This window comes from Sapajus apella, unplaced genomic scaffold (genome assembly GCF_009761245.1).
Source record: "Sapajus apella isolate SASKATOON/1434 unplaced genomic scaffold, GSC_monkey_1.0 scaffold9, whole genome shotgun sequence".
NCBI classification, from domain to species: Eukaryota; Metazoa; Chordata; class Mammalia; order Primates; family Cebidae; genus Sapajus; species Sapajus apella.
The window spans coordinates 7,608,095-7,632,520 of record NW_022436949.1 but is presented as its reverse complement, the minus strand read 5'-3'; the positions used below and the strand labels follow the sequence as shown (position 1 = coordinate 7,632,520).

The 24,426-nt window shown below is 39.4% G+C and overlaps 1 long non-coding RNA gene and 1 pseudogene across 1 annotated transcript in view; both read right to left on the bottom strand.

The window, feature by feature from the left end:
- LOC116551264 overlaps positions 1-24,426 on the bottom strand; it is a 122,846-nt gene that overhangs the window by 93,076 nt on the left and 5,344 nt on the right. The gene's annotated exons all lie outside the window — the stretch shown is intronic.
- On the bottom strand, positions 5,335-6,062 carry LOC116551263 (annotated as a pseudogene).

Sequence of the window (24,426 nt, the reverse complement as noted above, 5' to 3'; positions counted from 1 at the left end):
GTACAGTGGCACAGCCTTGACCTCCCAGGGTTAAGTGATCCTCCTGCCTTAGCCTCCCTGGTAGCTGGGACTACAGGTGCACACTACCACATCGAGCTAATTTTGTTTATTTTTTGTACAGACAAAATGTCACTATGATACCTAGGCTGGTCTCAAACTCCTGGACTTAAGCAATCCTCCTGCTTCAGCCTCCCAAAATGCCAGGATTATAGGCAGGAGCCACCACACCTGGTCTTCTTTTTCTTATGAAACACCTCATTTTCACAGACATTCCACTAATAATAAACTAATTTATTTCCTGGCTCTTATATAAGTGATGTGTATGTCATCAACTTTGAAGAAAGGGAAACTTTCTTGTCTTACTTTAAACTGAATAGATTGTAATCTTTATTGTTTACTGTAACTAACTACAGGGCCTCCCCAACTTGGGGTGGAAGGAGGAAGGTAGATATATTTTGATTTATTGATCATTTTTTGAGACAGAGCTGCACCCTCTTGCTCAGGCTGGAGAGCAGTGATGCAATCTTGGCTCACTGCAACCTCCACCCTGCCAGGTTCAAGCCATTTTTGTACCTCAGCCTCCTGAGTAGCTGGAATTACAGGCGTGTGATACCATGCTTGGCTAATTTTTGTATTTTTAGTAGAGACAAGGTTTCATCATGTTAGCCAGGCTGGTTTCAAACTCCTGACCTCAAGTGATCTGCCCACCTCAGCCTCCCAATGTACTGGGATTACAGGCATGAGCCTTAATGCCCAGCCCGTAAATATATTTTTAAAGAGCTACTGTCTACATAAACAATTTGAGTCACCCAAAATCAGCTTGATAGCACCATTCTGATGGCTCATCTCACGCAATCCAGCATAAGAAATACTGAGCCCCCAGCAAGATTCACTTGCTCACCAGGCTGTCCTCTGGGAACTGGCATCTGGCTGCAGGGCCCTAGGACAACCCCACACATTCAAGTCTGGAATTCCTAAGGGCACCTGGGTGACTCCATACTTGCCACGTGGGGAGAGAGGATTGGAGAGTAGTCATGATGGGTAGCCATGGGGTCCAGGGCCCCCCAGGTATTGGTCCAGCTCAGGGCATCCTGCTGGGATGGCGCTGTTGCTCTGGCTGGTCTCAGCTACATGAGGAGGGCTTAGAAACTTTTGAGGAAGTTGCTCCAATACACAAGGGGGAGAGGAGGACAGGACCGGCTCCCTGCTTCACTGCTCCCAGCCCAACCCAGGGCCCAGAGCTGGGGCCTTGCCAGGTCTGAAAGCAGAACTAATTCTTGTAGTTGCCTCTTGTTTTAATAACATCTTTCCTAGAGGCCAAGTCACTGTTATTCTGACAGACTAAACACCTGGAGAAATGGACTTTTCCTTTGTGCACTAATGCTGAACGTTTATAAATCAGGCTTTATGCAGTGTAGAAATGCATATGTGTATTGGAAACCCGTTTTTATCTGCAATACAACCAAGGGGCAACTCATTAGCGGTATTAAAAAACCATCTTCATGCTTTATATATTACTCCCCAGACACTCACATTCTACTTAGAATGCACTCCTGGTTTAAGCAGAATGGAACTTACCTCATTTTCATTTGATCTGTAATAGAATCTGTAGGCAACACTATATGTTTTCTTCTATTCTTCATGTTTAAAGGTGCCGTGTTATTATTTTAACCCTTGGTTAATATTTCTTACAACCCATATTTGAATCACAGCTTCCACAGAAAACAACACTATCAAGGTAATATAGTGCAAACATCGTCACCTGTATACCCTTTCCTAAGACGACAGCATTAATGCTGCTGTTACTGTTGAACTGCTCCTGTCTCCATGAGGTTAACATATAAAAATGTATTATTCATGAAAGAAAATGCATTTCATATATTTTACCAATTGTTATTATTGTTCTAGAGGGGGAAATAAATGAAAATGGTGGTAGTTGTAGAAATGCATCCTTATTCAGGACTTAATATACACTAACAATTTAGACTACTTACCTTCTTCAACTTTAAGCCTTCCATTAAACTGCAAAGCTTGATGTCAGCTAAACTCTATAAATGTTAATTTAAGGTCAAGGTGCTCCTGGGAAGCATTTGAATGCTTAGAGCAGAGCCCAGGAAAACTTCTTTTCAAAGATTTATGGGATGATATGGCTCCTTTCTGAAAAATAGGAACTCTATTTCTACCTTTTCCAATCACTTTCTATTTCAAGCTCTAGGACACACTTTCCTTTATGGATCTTCCTAAGATATTTAATAGCATTCTGGAGATGTTAAAATGCAAATTTTTTCCATGTGTAATGTATAGTGTCTCTCCAATTTAAACTTCATTTAGTAATGCCAAATGCTTTGTACAGTGAGGAATGAATCATCCATAACTTAGGAGCACCTTCGTCCATAAAAATGGCCAAAGCGCAGTTGCATCATTTACAACATCAAATTATCACAAGGTAGGATTTTTAGCCAATAATCACTTTTTCTGAAACTAAATCACATTTCAAAGTGCATTTAAGGTTTGGTTCAAAGGGGCCCACAGTCCAGTTTTCTCTGTTGCCTAAATTACTGTATGGAATAAAGCTGAGCACACAGGAATATGAAGTTGTTCTCCACATTTAGGCTACCAAAGTTTACTTCAACAAGGATCCAGAATCTTTTGGGGGGATCAGAAAGAGCAGCAGGGTTTATTTGGCTGGAAGCTATGGAGCCGCTTCATTTCATGCGTGAATGTGAGGTGCTGACAGTGGAGTCTCACAAGGAGACAGGAAACAACATCACCATATTCATACTTCTTTCTGGGGTACAGGGTAGTTAGGCCAAGGTTTATTGACTCTTCTAGGAATCCCCCACCCATAGCCACTGGTCAAGGAAGGCAGATCTAGACAGTTTCATGAGTGTTTACTATTATTATTATTAAAATCAAGAATTTCCAACATTGGCAACTCTTTTAAAAAGCAACAAAGCACAGGACACAGAACTGCAGCAAATAGCATTCTTATGGGTAGCTAACAGACATTAGAACTTCCACCCTTCTTTGAGACACCTGAGCTCACTGGTGAACTCTGCTTCCAAGCACTCCTGAAAGCATACCACAAGCTCAGTCCATGTTCCCAACCCGTCAGCTTCAGTTAACATTACCACACGTACATATCAGTAACAGAAGAGAACATACACCATACAGCATCCACAGCAATCAACAAAGTGGTAGAGGGAGTACAAGTATTGTAGTATTGTTTTACTTAACACGTCCAACTAATGTGGGTTATCTAAGAACAAAACCTCACTTAAAGTCTTCCAACAGATGTGGATGTCCTTTGAATGCAGAAAGCATTCGTACATTATTTGCAATCATTGCCCTTTGCACACTCTCTCACCAAAGCTACAGATGGAGAGACACATCTCACCAAGTTAAAAAAATATCCATCATGCACCACCAAGTCTCTGCATGCACTCTCTTCTTTTCTCACTCATACTAGCCATCCATGCCTAGGCACCATCCACACAAGGTTTCAAAGGTTCAAACAGCCCTCTGGTTCCATATCACAGCTTTGCGTCCATAGCATTGATATGACTCTATGAAATAAAGAGTAATGGATAAAAATGGTACACCCGCCATCAAAGACGCGGTCTGTGATGAGTGATGACGAATTCCTCAATGAGAAGGCATGTAGGCGGAAGCATTCCCATGGCAGAATATTTACAGCACTACTTTTAATGAAGTGTTTCTTCCATAAACTTTTGAAATGAGATGAGCTGCAGAGATTAAATGAAGGTTTCATATTGTACTTTTGTATATGAAGGGAGACAAGTGTTAAAAAACAGAAGAACCAAACACTGTGAAACCATGAGCTCCCAAAAGGAGATTTTCTTAAGAAAACAAAAATCCGTATGGTGGGGTTCAAATTAAAACAAGGAGAAAGGAGTATAGTTCTAATCAATGGTTTCCATTCTGAACATGCAAAGGATTCACTTGACAAGTCCAGGGATAAAATATCACAGGAGAAGCCTTTTGATGTCAATTGTAGTGTGTTGGTTTACCAATCAGGCAAACAGCAGTTCACTTTCAACCACTCGATATTTCAGCCTTTCATGTAACAAAACTTATACAATTCCTTTAGCTTTGCCTTTTTCTAAAGAAAAATGCCAAAAATACTGCTGAATATATTTCACACTGAACAAACCAATTTTGAACATTCTTAGTTCATATTTATTTTACCATATATTTACCATGAGTTTGGAAAATTTGAATTCCCAGTATTCTATACTAAGCAACCACAACCCCACTATCTACAATCCTCAGCCAGAAAACTTAGATTCCATGCTTGAGCCAAAGCCTCCATTAAAACCACTGCCCGACCCTGCATTTGATGCTGATCCCCAACCAACTGCTGCACCAGAATTAGAATGACTATAAGAGTTATTTCCAGAATCGAAGGCCTAGTTTGGCTTCCTCTGGATGTTGCCTTGGCTTTGGTTATTACCTAATGGGACTAACTGGTTCTACTGGCTGGCTAACCTGCCCATCATACCCCACCTGCTCCGTAGCACTGCCTGGGCTGCAGCCATCAAGGCTGGATCAATGCCGATCGTACTGAAGTTCAACCCACCACCCATATTACTACCTTGATTGTTTCCCAAACCAGCTCCCCCACTTCTACTATTACCAAATCCACCCTGATTCCCAAAGCCACCTTGATTACCACCAAATCTTCCACTTATTTTTGTCTATTATTATTGTGCTTGCAAGTTTCTTTAAACTGACTGCACCACGGACTACACCATAATCAAACCATGGTGACCCCTGTGATCCACATGTACAGCTACAGATGGCCTCCCATAGCCAGAAAGTCTGAGGTAGCAGAAAAACTGCAAAAGGAGAATATACTCCACACTGAGCAAACGAATTTTGAACATTCTTGGTACATATGTATTTTATAATATACTTACCATGAGTTTAGAAAACTTTGAATTCCCAGTACTTCTGCAGTGCCTAATTAATCGACCCTGTGACATTCCACCATTGTTCTTGCCTCAATTAATAAGTCAACCTTGTGACACTGGACCCTGTGGCCTGATTAACCGACCTTGCAACGTTCTACCACTATTCCTGCCTCAACTGATAGGTCAAGCTTGTGACATTGGACCCTGTGACACCTCCCCCTAGCTTACAAAATACCACCCTAAACTGTAACTTTCCATTGCCTACCCCAACCTATAAAACCAGCTCCTATCCCACCACACTCTGCTGACTCTTTTTTCAGACTCGGCCTGCTCGCACCCTAGTGAATAAACAGCCTTGTTGCTCATACAAAGCCCGTTTAGGTGGTTTCTTCATTCAGAGCGTGCTTAACAGTGCTTAGGTTCAGCATTGGATATATGAATGCTGATTCCTTTAATGATCAAGTCCTCTCCCCAGAGAGACTGCTCAACCTGATCTTCTGCAAATGTAACAAAGGCAAAGGCCCTGAACGACTTGGAGATGAAGACATCCACCACTTCCCTGTACTGACAGAAGAACTGCCGCAGCCCATCCACAGCTATGTCCTCTGTCCAGTGCTCCACAAGCACTTTTCTGCCTCTCAAAGGCTCATCTGGGCTTTGCTTAAAAATTAGGAAGTTGACAGTTACACCATCGTCCATCTATCATAGGTCGCTGTGACACTACTTTCACCTGTGTTTCACATTTTGTTAAACAAACAAAGCCAACCCCCTTTGAATAACTAGTTGTAATATCTTTCTTGATCTGAACCATAAGAACTTCTCCAGAGGTACTAAAATACTTTTTCAGGTCCTGTTCAGTTGTTTTCCATGGGAGACCCAACACTATGAAATTGGATGTCTTCTGGACTGCTCTTTTCACTTTCACTGCTGAGGAAGCATCTGTCTCATCCATTTTGCTTTAGTTATCTTTGGGGTAATTGACAACATACATCAGACTTCCCTAGCCAGCATCGGGGGCACGCAGCATTCCTTCTACCAGCCGGACACCTCTCATACATCGTGATGGTGGATTTCTGTAAGGAAGCCCACATCCCCCTGGAAACTGGGTTGTAACCATGGACGGCAGCACCGTCCCATTGTCTTCTCATGGTATTTCAATGGGCTCATCATTCTCATCTTCGGTTACCCAAATATATTCAAATATCTTTCACTTTTCTGCAAGGCTACTGCTAAGAAGCCCGACAGGGACACCAAAGCAGCGACAGATCCAAGCACAGCCCAGTGACCGCTTCACTCCCACTTTTAAGCGTTTTATATAACATTTTATATAACATAGTATTTCCTAGGCCAAGTGATAAAAGGCCAGCCAAGATACAGGCTATCCAGAGGTTTATTAGGTGGTTTGACAGAACAGCTTTGTCTAGCAAGGCATGATGTTGATTAGGCAGGGCAATGAGATTTTTCTCTCAGGAATTTGAAAGTGAAATAAAAAACAGAGTTGAGCAATTAGCAGAGGGGTTGAAGGGGAAGGGACTTGCAGAGAAGGTCATTTGCAGAGGCCATTAGGCAGTAAAGGTTATAAGTGAGCAGACACTCTAATAATGCCATAGTCATAAAGTATAAAATGCACATGTAGAAAGAAATTCCTCAGAAACAACAGGAGAGAGAAGTTAAGTCATGTTAATCACAAAATACCAGAATACAAACCTTCTCCCTGAGGCCTGGAAGTAGGCCTTTCTCTAATCCCCCAAGCACTTGCTCTCCTCATTCCCATATGTTTTTTTTTTTTTTTTTTTTTTTTTCCGTTGTCTTGTTAATTAAGATAGCCTGAACTCTTTTCATAGCACTAACAAAGAGGAACAGGATGGTCGCTTATGGAGCAACCGGTGAGGCTGAGAAAGTAACTCAGGAGCCCTTATCATCTGATGGAGAACTCCTTCTGTCTCATTGAGGAAGGAGACCCCTTCCTTAAGCATCTAAGACCACTTCCCCTTAACCTTCTACATTGCATTTCAAAGGAGAAGTAAAAGTTAAAAATAGAAGGCACAAGGTCAGTGGAGGAGACAAAACCTGGAGGTCAAAGATCAAACCCCCATCCTAGTTCCCATCCTATCCATAGATCATGGGCATGGTATGGGGGAATCTTCCCCCAAGGCATTGTTCTTGTTTAATTATGATTAGGCCCCCACTTAAGTCACATACCCCTCGCTTACCTCATCGATCACGACCCCCTCACATGTACCCTCTAACATTGTGAGTCTTTAAAAGAGGCCAGGATTTTCCAGTCAGGGAGCTCGGTTCTTTCCCAGCCGCGTAAAAAGCTACTTCCTTCACAAAGCTGGTGTCCAAGAGGTTTTGTCTGTGGTGTGTCTCGCTACATCATGACTGACAAAAGGTGAAATTATGCAGGCGTCACAAAAATCATTGCATTCCTGAGGAAAGTCTTGTCTAAATAGCACCAACTATTTGGTGAAAAGGAGACACCTGGAGATTGGCGTGGATGTGGCTGGCGGCAGCAACAGGAGGAATCCAGGCGGAGCCGGAAGAACGGCCACCCCTCTTAGTGCCCTCCCCTAGTTGATGCTGTGAGGCCTCTCGCTTTCAAGACAAAAGCACACCTTGAGTCCCTTCTCTTGGTTAACTGAGTATAGAAGAAAGAGGCCAGAAGGAAAGAATCTCCTAGAGTCCTTGACAAACAGACTTGCTTTGACCAGTGTTGGCCTCTCCTTAGGAACTTGTTCTGAGGAAGGAGACCCTTAATCACCTTCGGCCTTCAATATTGCGCCTCAAAAGGAGAAGTCAGAAATTAGCCAGAGGAGGGACTAGTTGGTGCCGCCAGTCGGTTAAGGGTAAGACAGACCCCTACTGCTAACCACAACCCCATCTATAGATCTCGGATATGGTATGGCGGAATCTCTCTGAAAACACTGTTTTTACCTAAAGAGGATCAAACTATCACCCCACGCCTACTTCATGGGTCAAGACCCTTTCACATGTAATTTCTAGAGCCGTAAGCCTTTAAAAGGGCAGGGACTTTCTTTGTTAGGTGAGCTTGGCTGTTAGGCAACTACGCCGCCCTGCTCCTGACCGAATAAATCACCCCTTCCTTCCCAGTTTGGTGTTCGCGAGGTTTGTCATGTGCCTTTTCCTGCTTTAGTTCTTTCAGGGAAAGTCTGGTCTAAAATAATTAGAAATAGGGCCGGGCGCGGTGGCTCAAGCCTGTAATCCCAGCACTTTGGGAGGCCGAGGCGGGTGGATCACGAGGTCAAGAGATCGAGACCATCCTGGTCAACATGGTGAAACCCCGTCTCTACTAAAAATACAAAAAAAAAAAAAAATTAGCTGGGCATGGTGGCGCGTGCCTGTAATCCCAGCTACTCAGGAGGCTGAGGCAGGAGAATTGCCTGAACCCAGGAGACGGAGGTTGCGGTGAGCCGAGATCGCGCCATTGCACTCCAGCCTGGGTAACAAGAGCGAAACTCCGTCTCAAAAAATAAATAAATAAATAAATAAATAAATAAAAAATAAAATAATTAGAAATAAAAGGAGCAGTGAGATTCCAAATAACCCAAGCAGCCTTGTTTGTGAAATGGTAAGTTGTGGTAGAAAGTACTGGGGTGAGAATGTAGAGACCATCTGTGACTAAGAGCATCTCACTTCACCCCTCTGGGCCTCAGTTTCTTCATGCCCTCTGCCACCTGCAAGCTAAAGACCCAGAAAACCTGGTGATGTCAGTCTCACTCTGAGCCCAAAGGCCTAAGAACTGGGAGCATTAGTGGGGTCCTAGTTCAAGGGCATGAGAAGATCAATACCCCAGCTTAAGCAGTCAGGTACAGAGAAAGAATTCAACCTTGCTTCATCTTTTTGTTCTACTTGGGCCCTCACTGGGTTAGACAATGCCCGCTTGCATTGGGAAGACAGTCCGCTTTACTTAGTCCACCAATTCAAATGCTAATTTCCTCCAGAAACACCCTCACAGACATGCCAAGAAATTGTGTGTAACCAGATATCTGAGTATACCATACCCCAGTCAAGTCAACATAAAATTAACCATCACACTGCCCATAGGTAAGAAATAGTTTGTGGATTATTTACTTATTTACTACCTCTTTCTAACAAGGATCTAAGACAGATTTATATAATCATAGTTTTTTGGTTTGAAGAAACTTCCAAAGTTTTTAGGACCATCACTCCACTGAGATATGTAACATATATTTGTATACTGACAGAGACAGGGACCTCACCATCTCACATTTTAGGATAGCATTCTTGAAAAGTTTATTCATTTACTCATCTATTAAACAAATATATAGTCACATTCTACAATGTACTTGGAACTATGGTAGCTGCTGGGAATATAATGAGGAATAAGATGTGGTCCCCACACTCAAGCAGATTTTCCTCCAGTAAAAAGGTGGGGCCAGGCATGGTGGCTCATGCTTGTAATCCCAGCACTTTGGGAGGCCAAAGCAGGCAGGTCATCGGATGTTAGGAGTTCAAGACAAGCCTGGCCAACATGGTGAAACCCCATCTCTACTAAAAATACAAAATTAGTGGGGTACGGTGGCACACACCTGTAACCCCAGCTACAGGAGGCGAAGGCAAGAGAATTGTTTGAACCTGGGAGGTGGAGGTTGCAGTGAGCCGAGATTGTACCACTGCACTCCAGCCTGGGCAGCAAAGTAAGACTCTGTATCCAAAAAAAAAAAAAAAAAAAAAAAAAAGATGGAAAAGTAAACAGCCAAGTAGAATACAGTGTGATGAGTTCATTGATTAGGTGTGCACAGAGGGTGCTACACAGAAGTGTACCCACAAAGAGGAATAACAGTCTTGGGGTGTTGTGGACCAGAAGAAGAATGAATGAGTTAGCAAGGCTGAGGGTAGACATGGGAAGTGTGCAGGGGTGGGTGCGCACGGATATACACACGGTATGTATACACACAGGTTCTCTTTTTATACTTCTGTATGTGTGGATTTTGAGGGCAGCTGGCTTCAGGCAGAGAGCTACATGTGCAGAAGCCCAGGAGTTAGAAGAAATGGTGATTTAGCAAAGTGGCAAGTAGTTCTTTGTAAATAGAACTTAAATGTGGGGAGCAAGGAAAGGTTAGAGATTGAAGCAAGGGCCCGATCAAGGGTTTTGGATTTTGTTTTTGTGGTAATGAAAAGTTATCGAAGGCTTTTGTGGGGAAATCAGGTTTTCCTTTTTGGAAATATTACTTTGTCTGTAATGTGGATGAAAAAATTGAAGCAGCAAAGCTGAAGGCAGAGAGACCAGCTCTGAGACAGTTGCAGAAACTCAGATGTAAGATAATGGAATTTTGAATGAAGTGGTGTCAGTGAGGATGGAGGAGCTGCCCTTGGCACCCCCAAGCAGATAGCCCAAGCAGATTTGCCCCCTAGGCAGATACAGGCTGCCTTCCTCTATTCTATCATCGAGTACAATATGTATTGTTTGCATTTATCATGACCTTGCACATCTCTCCCGCTGGACAGTAACTTTCTTGAAGTGAATAAATGCTTATTTCCACCTTGCTTCTAGTTTCCCAGAGCTCTACCCAATACCTGGCAGATTCTTCAACGTTTGCTGAAGAAGAAACATGTATCCCTTATACATTTCTATCCATTTTCCTAGTTCTACCACTTGGCAACTGTGAGGAACACATTTAAACCCACTTTCTATTTATGTTACTATATTATGTTTTTGACACCAGACTGGAGTGCAGTGGTGTGATCTCGGCTCACTGCAACCTCCACCTCCCGGGTTCAAGTGATTCTCCTGTCTCAGCCTCCCAACTAGCTGGGATTACAAACGCTCACCACCATGCCCAGCTAATTTTGTATTTTTAGTAGAGATGGGTTTCACCATGTTGTCCAGGCTGGTCTCAAACTCCAGACCTCAAGTGATCCACCCGCCTAGGCCTCCCAAAGTGCTGGGATTACAGACATGGGTCACCGTGCCTAGCCTCAGCCCCCACTTTCTGTTTAAAGTCTCTTCAGAGCTCCCCTTTCCACTTCCAGACTCAACAACTTAATCCTTTCAACAGTTTTGTCTGACTTGGTTTTGAATCCTTCACAATCCTAATTCCAATTTACCTAGTATGATAAATTCCCAGGACAGTGCACTTCATTTCTGATATCTTGGAAGATACAAGCCAAGCTCCAGAAGATAGATAAGTGAGAGTGAAGAACCTAGCCAGAACTATGCTGTTGACCAATGTCTATCTGCAGCTGGCATGATCTTCTTTTCCAAAGACCAAGCTAAAGACTAAAGCAAAGAGAAAGCACTTCAAGGAAATGAACAGTTCCTCATACATCCTACGAGAATATCCTCTATGTTAAGATTGGGAAAGGAGTGAGAAGCTGTGCAGGAAGGTTCCAGGTAGGCAGGAGTGAATCCAGCCCCAATAACAAAGAGCAAAAGGAAATGCAAGCAGTTGAAATGAGAACCCAAGAGGGTCTACATTGCATTTTATCCCTTAGGCTGCCAAAGCAGAGTATCAACTTCAATTCCATTCACAAGTTACCCAACCATCTCTCTTCCATAAAACTAAAATATTTAACATTCCTTGTTATTTTTCTTTAGATATACATGTATAAGCACAGACTTTCTTGCTGGAGAAGGAGAGAGACAGCAATATTAAAGAATAAAAGTTCCATTGTTCTGTTGCTTCCAAAGTAAATGATGGAAATTATAAGCTAATTTACATATGGGAGATTAGTAGAGTATCCCTTTATTCCTATTAATATATTTTCCCTTCCTAATTATAAAGATTTGAATCTTTTTAAAACAACTTTATACAAAACATTTGTGTGGATATAAGAACTGCATGTTAAATGCTAATTCTGGATGAGTTATTTGCATAACCTTACAAAGGAGCTAAATTGCTTGTATTTAATAATAAATAGAGAGTTTAAAAAGGATTGCAGATATCTTGAGAGAATGTGAAACAGAGAAAAAATTTGCTTCTATTTTAAGATATGCAATTTTTTTTTCCACTTTCGAATTTAAAACTACTCTCCGCCCTCTAGAGAAAACTTGCCCTAACTTTCCGATAAGCTTAATATTCCAAGTCTCCTGTAACATGACAATTCAAATACATCGAAGGTGAAGAGCTAATCCGTTTTTAAATGAACATGGATAATTTTCAAAAGATAATAAACTGCATCTAATATAGTTTTGCATTTGAAAAGTAGAGACTTTTGAGTACTATAGATTCTGCATATGTTCGCAAAATAAAGAGAATTGTGGAAATTATCCAGGGAATTCAGGGAGAGTCAAAATTTATAAAGAAAAAAAGATTAAAGTGTTTTTTTTTAAGTATGAAATTTGACAGTGTTCATGAATCAGATAGCAGTCATCACTCCTGCTGGAGAAACATGATGGTAGGTGAAATACTCATGAAATAAATATGATAAATACCTGTAAATTTGATTTGATGCTTATGTTCTTTGAAATCAGGAACCAGCCTCTTCCTTACCAGCATTCAATACTATAGACACTTTTATCATTCTTTCTCCCCTCCCCTTAACTCTTTCCTCAATTAATATCATCCTCTCTTGGGTTTCCTTCTATCTCTTTGTCAAATCCTCCGGACACTCCTTGTGGACCCCTATCTCCTTCTGACTTTTAATTGTTGTCTTTCCCCAGGATTTAGTCCTGAGCTCTATTTTCTTCTTTATTGCCCCCTTTCTATGGGATCTCTTCAGTTCCTATGACTTTAAATTCCATTTATATACTCCCAAATACCAAATCGATACCCAAAACCTCTCCTCAGAGTTCTGGTTTGCAGACTCCTGCTAGATATCTCCTCTCAAATGTCTCCCAGCATCTCAAGGCATTCCCAAGCCGCACAATCAAGACAGCCCACCACTCCTGTCTCCCAAACTCCTCCACTTCAGCACTGGCACTCAGTCTGGTTGCACCATATCGACACAATATCTCTGTCATTTCTACATTGAAAGTGTGCATCGAATCCTTCCACTGTTCTTCACTTCCACCACTGCCACTCTAGTCTAAGCCATCATCTCACATCGACTATTCTGCAGGCTTCTCTACTAGGTACTGACACGACTCCAGCAACCAGTTTCCTCCACAGCAACTACAGTCATCTTCGAATGTCACAGGTGGTTACTGGCTGCCCTTCCTTGGACTTAAAAAGCAAATTCCAGACCCTACTGCAAAATGGCTGCTCTGGATTGCCACGAGTTTGACCTGATCTGTGAACGTGTCACTTTTCTATTAAAACCCATTCGTTGGCTTCCTACTGCATAAGAATAAAATCCAAACTCCTTACCATGGTCTACAAAGACCCCACATGATTTGGCTCTTTCCTGTCTGAGAAAACTCACCCATCTCCTGGTCCCATCCCTTTTCTCACTGCTCTGCAGCCACACTGACTTTCTTTCAACCCTCAAATGCCCCATGCTTTTTCCATTCTCGGGGACTTTACACATGCTGTTCCTGTATTAAGAATCCTCTTTCCTCTTGCTTTTTATGTAAGTGACTCTTTCAATTCTCAGCTTAAATGTCATTCCTTCAAAGAGGCCTTCCTCTGCAGCCCAGTGCAGTGGTACATGCCTATAGTCCGGCTACTCAGGAGGTGGAGGCCGTAGGATTGCTTGAACCCAGGAGATCTGAGCTGTATCACATGATGATTGTGCCTGTGAATAGCCACCACACTCTAGCCTGGACAATATAGTGAGACTCCCCCCATCTCTAAATAAATAAATAAAAATAGAGGTCTTCCTCTGCAATATGTAATACCATGTATTATGTGTTTATTTCCTTCCATGCACTTATCATAATTTATATTTATTTATTTGTCTATTCTGTTCTTGTTTTGATATTCTTCTCTAGACAGTTAACACTCTAAGGGCAAGGATTAAATTTGCTTGATTCCCTTAAGTACCTAGAGCTTAGTATAGTACCTGTCACAGACTAGGCCGTCAAACATTTTTGTAGAATGAGTAAAGGAATGAAGAAATGCATAAGCTGTGGCAATTACAAAGGTAAAGTGTTTTACCAATTTCTTAGGGAGTGACTAAAACTAGTCAACTTCTCAGCATCTGGAAACTCAGTGGTGGGTGACTGTAGTTTGCTACTTGAGAACTTGATATACTTTAGGAAGAAATTATGTTCTATAGCAATATTTTCATGTCTGGAGAATATTAAAAGTTTTGTCATGTAGCCTTTCAAAATGTCAAGTGCCTATTGTATTGAGGCTTTTAATGTTTTTAAATGACTTAAGCTAAATTGCATTCTCATTATTTACCCACAAAACTCTCGCATGGCCCTACGGAATAGAGTCAAGCCCTACAAATGAAGACAAGAAAGTCAGCACACAGAGACTGAAGTGGGCTGTCACTGCAGGTCTCCAATTTTCCTAGCATGAGGTGGAAAAACGTCACTATAGCATGGTGACTGCAGAAGAGAATTACTCACCAATGTGGGTTGGGACTAAATGACTTTAGGAGTACATGATTCAATGACTCTCAACATAGTCAATGAGTTGATGTGGCTCCTTGGGCTTCTATGCTATTTTCTTTGTTCCAATATAATTTTTCGAGTCCTAAATGTTGCCTCTGGGGTTACACAGACTATATGCAAGGCCAATGTCAAGTCCTTGACAATTTCAAAAAAAAGAAATATATTGAGATCTGCCAGAAAATAGCCTCTGCCCTGCTAATTCCCTCTGAGTGACATTTCAAAGCTAATTACTTAGCCCTACTCAGACAGATATCCCACTGCAATCAACACCCTTCTTGTGTTAGCCTAATAGGGATTTTGCCTTAATAAGAAATATAGAATTGGTTCTTAGTGATAATTATGATAATAATTTTCAAAAGAGAAGTCTTTCCCTTAATAAATAATCCTTCTCTAAGAGCAAGCATCCTTGAATCTTATCTCTGCTGTTTTTCAAATTAACATTTTAAAAAATCAATTTTGATACTTGAGACTTATGCAAGGATAAGCGGAAATCAGAAGTAACAGATTCTGCTTTTATATGGATATGGATGTGTACCTGATGGCAACAGTAGGGGGGAAATAAGCAAATTTACTCATTAAGGTGTTCTTTAATCTTCAGATGTCAAAGATAACCTCCAATTTATGTTAAACCAAATATTCTATCTTCCTCCTAAATTAATGAATTAAAACCAACAGAGGCTATCATGTCAGCATATTGTTATCATTATAGCTTAAAACAACAAGTGTTATCTCATTGAGGTTTTGATTTGCACTTCTTGATTAGTGATGCTGAGCATTTTTTCATATGCCTTTTAGACATTTGCACATACTCTTTGGAGAAATGTCTAACCCATTTTTAAATCATGTTACAGTTTCTTTGCTACTAAGTTGTCGGGAGTTGCTTTATATTTTGGAGATTAGCTCATTATCAGATATATGGTCTGCAAATATTTTCTCCCATTCTATTGGTTGGCTTTTTACTCTGTTGATTCCTTCGCTGTGCAGAAGCTTTTTAATTCAATGTAGGCCTACTTGTTTATTTTTGTTATTGTTACTTTTGCTTTTTGGTATTCTATCCATTGTCTTAGTCTGCTCAGAATGCTATAACAAAATACTACAGACTGAGCTGCTTATAAACAACAGTAATTTATTTCTAACCGTTCTGGAGATTGCGAAGTCCTACATGAAGGCACTAGCAGATTCAATATCTAGTAGAGCCCACTTACTCATAGCCATTTTCCACTGTCACTTCCGTGTGTTCCATATGTAACCTCACATAACCAACAGGGATAAAAGTTCTCTCTTTGTTCTCTTTCATAGGTGCACTATTCTCATTCATGAGGGCTCCATCTTTATGATCTAATCACCTCCCAAAGGCCCCATCTCCAAGTATTCTCACATGGGGGGTTCAGGTCTCAACATACAAATTTAGGAATACAAACATCTAGTCTATAGTTTCCATGAAATCATATGTTGAGACCAACATCAAGAAGTTTTTCTCCTATATGTCCTTCTAGGAGTTTTATAGTTTCAGGTCTTACACTTCAGCCTTTAATCCATTTCAGTTGATTTTTGTGTACGGCATAAAATAAAGGTCCTATTTCATTCTTTTCCATGTAGATATCCTGTTTTCCCACAAAATTTCCTAGTCTCGAAGAGATTATTCTTTCCCTACTGTTTCTTCTTGATGCTCTTTTCAAAGAAGAGTTGACCATATATGTATGGATTTATTTCTGGGGTCTCTATTTTGTTCCACTAGTTTATATGCCTGCTTTTACATGAGTACTATACTGTTTTGATTACTTTAGCTTTGTAATATATTTAAAATCAGAAAGTGTGAAGACTCTACCTCAGTTCCTCTTTCTCAAGATTGATTTGGCTAGTCATAGTCTTTTGTAGTTCCACATAAGTTGGAAAATTATGGAAAAGTTGGTAAGGATGTGGGGAAGTTGAAACCCTTGCATACTGTTGTTGGGGAATGCAGAATGATACAGTTGCAATGAAAAACACTATGAATATTCCTCAAAAAATTAAAAATATATGTCTCAAATCATCCAGCAGTTCCACATTGGGACATTTGTCCCAAATAATGGAAATCAGGATCTCAAAGACGTATTAGTACTTCCATGTTAAGTGACACACTATTTACAATAGCCAAGATGTGAAAACAAATCTGTCTGAATGGATAAGGAAAATGTAGTATATACATATATATAATGGAGTATTATTCGGCCTTTAAAAAAAGGATATCCTGTCACTTGCAACAACATTGATAAACCTGGAAGATACTATGTTAAGTGAAATATTTCAGGCACAGAAAAACAAATACTGTATGATTCCATTTATACGAAGTATCTAAAGTAGTTAAGTTCATAGAATCAAAGAGTAGAAGAGTGGTTTCCAGGGACTGGTGGAAGTGGGGAATGGAAGATTAGTGATCAACAAACATAAAGTTTCAGTTAAACAAGATGAATTTCTAGAAATCTGCTGTATAACGTTGTACTTAATACAATACTGTATTATACAACTTAAAAATTCAAGAGAGTGATTTCATATTAAGTGTTCATACCATAATAAAATAAAATTTAAAAAATACATAAAGCAGGTGGTTGGATGGCTTGAGGCAATTTAACACTTCCTGCTTCTATCAGCCATCTCCCATTCTACCTCCTATAAATATATAATTGAGTAAAAACAGAACATTTACTAGGCTATAGCTGTAAGTCCATGGCCCTGCCTTAAATTCACATTACTGCTTCCAAACTCTCATAAATGGAAACTCTGGACCCATCACTGGAAACAGGCAACATAGTGATGTTACTAAGACTGTGCAGATGTTCTTAAAGAATGCAGATGACACAGGAACTAAAAATAAATTATTTAGGCAGTTAGGGTAAAAGAGTCCTTGGTAAGGCTTCCCTTTTAACAAAAAGCAGAACCCAAATAATTTCTTTTTTTACAAAGAACAGCCTGTAAAATCGAGCTGCAGACATAGATAAGCAAGCTTGAAGCTTGCACAGGTAAATGCCGGGGGCTATGCCAATAGGAAAAGGCTACCTAGGGCCAGGCGTGTTCAACATGGAGGCTCCATCTTTCCTTCTATCAGCCACCTGTACAGTAAAGGCACAGGCAACATGGCACCGACAAGCAGAGAATCCATCTGCATAATACAGTATTAGGGTGGGGCAGCCAGATTCTTAACATGCAATGTAAATAGTGCACCTGGTTTGACCAATCTTTTGGGCCCTGTGTAAATTAGACACTGCCTCTTCAACTTCATTTATAAAACCCTGTGCATTTCACCAGGGATCTGGCAACCCATTTTTCTTCAGAACCCCACTCTACACAGAGAACTCTTCTTCTATTGCCTTTTTAAACTTCTGCTCTTGACTTCACTTTGATGTGTCAATGTCCTTGATTTGCTTGGTGTGAGGCAATGAACCTCGGGTATTACCTAGATGAATGACGTTGCTTCACAGAGTGAAAAAAGAAAGCTGCCAGGAGCAGTGGCAGTCCCTACAGTGTTCTTACGACACTGTCTCTTGTTACGTCGTCACACGAGTGCATATTGTTTCAGTATCAAGAAGATATCCAAATTTCACTGTTACAATGATAATGATAAGAGCATTGAATGAAGCGTTGCAAAAGTAGGGATCTAATTATGTCATGCCACTATTAGCTGCAGATCCTTATCTAAGGTTTTAGTTTCCTCATCTTAAAATGGAATGTGTCCAATTTCTGCTTCTGGGAAAATAGAGTAGATGCGTTTTTCCTGTTTGCCCTGTTAAACACAACTTTAAACCCTGAGCATTATATGTAAAACAAATACAAGAAGACACTGAAAGGTAGAGAGAAGACAGACCAACAAGAGGTTTTGGGACATGAGAAAAGAAATGGGGATGAGTTTCCTACACTTTCTTTTAGCCTCATAAATCCCAGACTTAGAGCTGAAAAAGCCAATAATACTGGAATGCCAGTGGGCTCAAACAAACAAAAATGCCACAACAAAAACTTGCTATCTCTACAAAGGCAGAAAAAGGACAGTCCAGCAAGGCAGAAAGCTTTTAGACAATAAGAGCGAAGCACCACAGTTAAGACTGTGGCCCCACCCTCATATATGCCTGCAAAGGCTGATTTAGGAGCTGAGACATTAAATCATACATCACTATAGCTAGGTGACCAAAAACTCCCAAAAGCGGGCTGTTCAAGAAGGACAAGTAAGAAGCCAGGATATCCATTCCTGCTGACTAGAATGAGAGGGTACTGGAAACCATTTGAGAGGCTGTAATTCCACCCCCATTCAGCAGTAATGAGGCACCACTCCCTCTCCCTGCTGGAGTGGTGTCAGAAGAGGCCCCAAGGATAGTGGGGGCTTTCCCCATTAACTAGTAATAATAAGGCCATCTCCACTGCAGTATCAAAAGAGACCACAGGGGGAACCATAAGTCCTACAGTTTCAGCAGTAATGTGAAGCACCTCTTTTCCCCAGGTCTCAAAAGAAACTGGGTGGGAAACTTGAACTTCTGCCTCCACCTGGCAATAACAAAGAGATTGCCTCTCCTTTTCCTGACAGAGGAAGATAGTTAAAGTAAAATGCTTAGATAAGATCCAGAGCATCATTTTAAAAATAAAAATGTTAAGATTTTATTTGAAAACCACTCATCATAATACAAAGATCTGAGCAATATAGCAAGAACGTATCTATACAAAAAAATAAAAATAATTAGTCAGGTGTGGTGGCATGCACCTATAGTCCTAGCTACTTGGGAGGCTGACATAGGAAGATAGCTTGAGCCCAGGTAATTGAGGCTACAGTGAGCCTGGAATTTCTAGCCAGTGAAATAAGGCAAGAAAAGGAAATAAAAGGCATATAGATCTGAAAAGAAGAAATAAAACAGTCCTTATTACAGAAGAAAGACAATTTCAAATTCTACAAAAGAAAAAATCTCCTAGAACTAATAAGTGAAATTAGCAATTTGGCAGGACACAAGATCTACATGCAAAAATTAATTATTTTTCTATATATTGATAATGGACACTGAAATTAAAAACATGATACTTCTACAACAACTTTAAAAAAATACTTAGGTGCAAATCTAACAAGATGTACATGATTTGTATGCTAGAAACCACACAATGCTGATGTAAGACATCAATGATCTAAATAAATGAAGAGACATACAATGTTTATGGATTGGAAGAGTCAAAATAGTAAATATATTGCTTCTCCCCAAATTGATACACAGGTTTGACACAATTCAGCAAGGTTTTTGTTAGATAAATAGTATAAGATCATTCTAAATTTTATATGAAAATGCAAAGGAACTGGAATAGCTAAAATAATTTTGAAAAAAGAATCAAATGGGAAGAATCAGTTCTGTTTTAAGACTTATTACATAGCTACATGAATCAAGACTGTGGTATTGATGGAGGGACAGAAAATAGATCAATGGAACAGAACAGAGAATCCAGAAATAAATTCACAAAATTATGTGAAGGAGAAAGGAAAATGAAAAAAGTGAAGGGAAGGAAGGAAGAAAAGGAAGGAAAGAAAGAGGGAAAGGGAAAGGGAGGATGTCCTTCAATGGATGAAGAGATGAACATATGGTGCATCCATACCAAAGAATACTACTCAGAACAAGTTATTGATATATGTAATAACTAGACAAACTTCTAGAGAATTATGCTGAGTAAAAAAGCCAATTCTCGAAGGCAACATTTATGATTTCGTTTCTACTATATCCTTGAAATGACAATATTAGTGAAGCCATCATGATTGGCAAGACTTTTTAAAACAAGCCATCACCATGATGCAAACCTCTACTCTTTTTGGTTACATTTAAAGACATGCAATACTCGACCTAGGACAATATTGTATTAAATTTGATGATAAATTTTTAGACACTGGTTTTGAATTTTCTTGCGTTAATAGCAGAGGCAAAAAGTCACCTTCTAGGAATGACTTGCTCTTTCTGGTGGAATAAAAATGGCTGAAACATTACAGGGAAAACAATCTGGATATGTTGAATATATCCTCATCACCAGTACAGCTCAAAGACTCATAGAAAAATCTGCCAGTATTTAAGACCCATAGAAAAATCTGCCAAATATTTAAGAAACAAAAGCTGGTTAAAAGCTAATCAGCTTTGTACAGTTTCACTGTTAAATATGAATAAACAACTAAGGACCACTAGGTATATGAGGAAATTGTCTGATGTGAGAAAAAGAAAAAAACCCTAAATCTAGAGCACATAAGGAAAGCAGAAAAAAAGAGTTTTTAAAAAATTACCACTAACACTTTTAGAGAGGAGAGAAAAGATATTGTGTATTGTATCCATAAAAAAGATGAAGGGAAATAATCAGCAGATAAAAATAGTTCTTGGAAATTAAAAATAATATGGAAGAAATAATTCTGTAGAAGGGCTGGGAGTTGAAGATAATAAAGAAATAAAGAAAGGTGAACCCAAAGACAAATAGATGAAAAGCAAGAAAGATAAGACAAGCTGATTAGTCATAGAGGTTCCAGATATGAGAAAAGAATTTCTAGAAACGGATTACAGAGAAAACGAAGGGAAAGATAAAGCAATAGTGAAAGCTTAAAGAAATGTCTTTGAAATTTTGAAGAAAACAACATTTCAAACTCAGTCAAATTATTGCATCAAGTGTGAGAATTTTAAAAAGACATTTTCCAAAATGTAATTACATAGAAATGTTACCTACCATGTATCTTTTTGGCAAGCTACTAGAGGATATACAGTAAACAAGCTAACAAAAAAAAGGTAAGAGATCAAGCAATGTCTATTAGAGTGAGCTAACTGCTATAAAAAACCACCCCTAAATCTCTGTGTTTGGGAATAATAAGTTTATCATGTATGCATCAGTCTAAAAGCAACTCTTGAGACCAACTCTCCTCCAGTGATTCAAGGACCCACTAATTTAGGTCCCTGAGTCTCCTCCATTCAGCAGGAAATTGAGAATAGTATCAAAGAAATTTTTGATAGGCCTGGAAGTGGCTTACATCACTTTTACTCATATTCCACTGGCCTAAACTCAATAACTAGGCTGCAAATAATTGCAAAGGAACCTGGGAAATGTCATCTACCAAAGACTTAAAAAGAGCTGAGTTGGTATCCCGGTTGAGTAAGAATAAACGCTGAGAAGTGAGGCAGAGAACTCTGGTATATCATTTTACTTACTGGTTAAACTGTGTGCATGTTGGCTTTTAAACACTATTTTGAAGAATAACTTTTTTCAAATAATAAAAGCATAACATAAGTGGGCATCTAGCAAGACATTTAGAATCAGCAACCAACCTGTTTTAGGTATGTGTGGCTTTTTTTTTTTTAATTAATTTTTGGAGGATATACCAGTACCTAGGTCTATTTGAAAATGTAGATAAACAAAAAGGAAGGTCAGCTAAAATTTTATTCAAAATACATATGAACAACTTGTTACTAGACTCCTACGAAAACAATAAAAATATTAATAGATATTGGGGTATATGATAAAGACTAAGAATTAAAATATATGAATCTAGAAAGTTTACTTTCTTTTAATATGTCTATAAAACTACCATCTGAAATTACCATTTATAAATGCTCAATTGATATCTAATAATATTCTCTAGAATTTAGGGAATTAATCTAATTAATTTTGCTAAGCTGACACCAAAAACCACAGAAAACAACTCAAGAAATGGAGACCATATAACAGATGACTGTTCTTATTACCTCTGGAAATAATAATTCCCAGGGAAAATAAAACATTAATCATACTGTTATAAAATGAATGAAAGCTGCAATTTAAAATTCTAAATCCTGATAGAATAACTGTACAAGAGGGGAAAGAAATTTACAAGGAACAATTAGAAAAATTGTAAATACTTAGGTTTTCTAAAATTATTTTATAATGTATTTGATCACTAAGCTATTAAGATTTTTCTCTCACAAAATTATAACAAATCCTAGGCAGTCTGAAAATCCTATAAGCAGGAAGCATGTGTCTTTTTTTAATGCAATGTGGCTTTAAAATGAGCAATTTCCAATTATTAACCTTAAAACATCTCAACAGACAGAAATAGAGACAAATGCTTTGTTTTTCTGGAGCCCCACACTAGGCATTTCCATCATCTCCTCTTTCCTTCATGGGAAGCAATTAAATTTTGCATATAAAATTTACTGTCTTCAGAAAAGCAAAATCATTAGAACAAAACAATGTGGCCATTTGAAAAGAGTATCAGGTAGATAATAACAATTGAACTTTGAGTTATTAAAGCAATAAATTTTTTAATCAATTTGGAAAGTATGATGAGTATCTGAAATCTTTACTTGGTATTAACTAATTTTTCTCTTCTACGACAAGTATTCTCAGAGTGACCTGTTAAGATTTCTTCAAGACCTAACTCAATTATTACAGTTTTCTTCAGACTTCCTAAAGAAATATAAAGCACTTTTTAAAATTGGTATGGTCTTTATGTTGTTTCATTCTTGTGAAAGTTACTTGTTCTAAGTCTTAGAATTTTTATAAATACACCTATCCTTTTTAACCTGATGTGACGTCTGCAGTTGTCAAAAGCAGTATCATCATCATCTATTGCTCTAAGTAGAGTTAAGTTTAATTCAGGATGATGTCTAGCAGCTCATAGCTGATGACATCATGTTGGGACAGTCCCATTAAACAAAGGAATGAAGCAAGGTACTTAACACATTCACTATTTGAATAAGAATACTGGAAGTTGCAGACAGGATCCAAGAAACCAAGACTGGAATATTGTGTCAAATCTCCTGGGAAACTCTTTCCACTCAGGAGAGTGCAAACACCATAAAAAAAACTTTTGGTTGTTGAACAGCTGAATGCTGATGAATGTGTATCCCAAGCGCTCACACCAGCAGATTTGCTGGATATATGGTACTGTTTGGGAGAGTCAGCACCATGTTGTGTGCTCATGATCAGCCAAAGACCCCGGAATAGGCTGCAGCTCACGGAAACAGACAGGAAATGACACAATTCAGAAACATATGACTGTGAGCCAAGATCAATTCAAAAATGCTCCCAAATATTTCCAAAGGGATGAAACCATTTGTTTGGTAGTTACTTTTAACAAAACGACAAAAATTCTTACAATATTGCCTCCATCCTTGTCATGGTTCTAATACCTCTCAGCAGGTTTACTGATGCACCCCCCAATATCTCCTTAATTTCGGCCTCTTCCATGGCTTTTCATATCAGTGTGGACTATTGCCAAACTAATCTTCCTAGAGAATTGCTCTATTTTTTTTTCACATCCTCCGTACTTCAGTGAGATGGCCCACGTGGAAGATTGTGAAAGTGACTTCCCTGTATCCTTTATGATGTGACTGTGGAGCTCCTCCCATTTAAGTCTCTACTGCTGGAATCCAGGCTGTCCTTGTGATATGCTTTGACTAATAGAATTTAGCAAAATGCAATAGTGTGCCAGGTTCAAATTTACACCTCAAGAGACTGAAACACTACTGCTCTTGCTCCCTTGTATCCCTGCTATGTGTAGAGAACAAGCACAGACCAGCCAATTGGAAGATGAGAGAATAAACAGAGGTAAGCTGAGGCACTTTGGCCAACAACCAGCCAACAAGCCTAACGTGTGAGTTACTTCAGACCAGCCCACCCCTGCCTGACCTTCCAGCTGACAGCAAACCAACTGAGAGCAAACCCAACTGAGACCGACAGAGCCTCGTCCAGATTAGCAGAATCACCCATCCAACCTTACAGTAATGGACAAGGGCAAATGGCCTTTGTTTTTAGTCACTATGTTGGGAGATTATTTGTTACATAGCAATAATGAATGAATGTAGCCCCACACACTAATTGTTTATTCTCACCTCTAAGTTTATATGTGTACACTGGTCTTCCTGGAATGCCTTCTTTCTCTTTCCTCCACTTCTATCTGTTCAGACACTTTAAGTTCCAAGCCAGGTCCTATCTTACAAAGCTTTCCTTGACTGCTTCAATCCAAATAAACCTCTCTCTTTTTTTTTTTTTTTTTTTTTT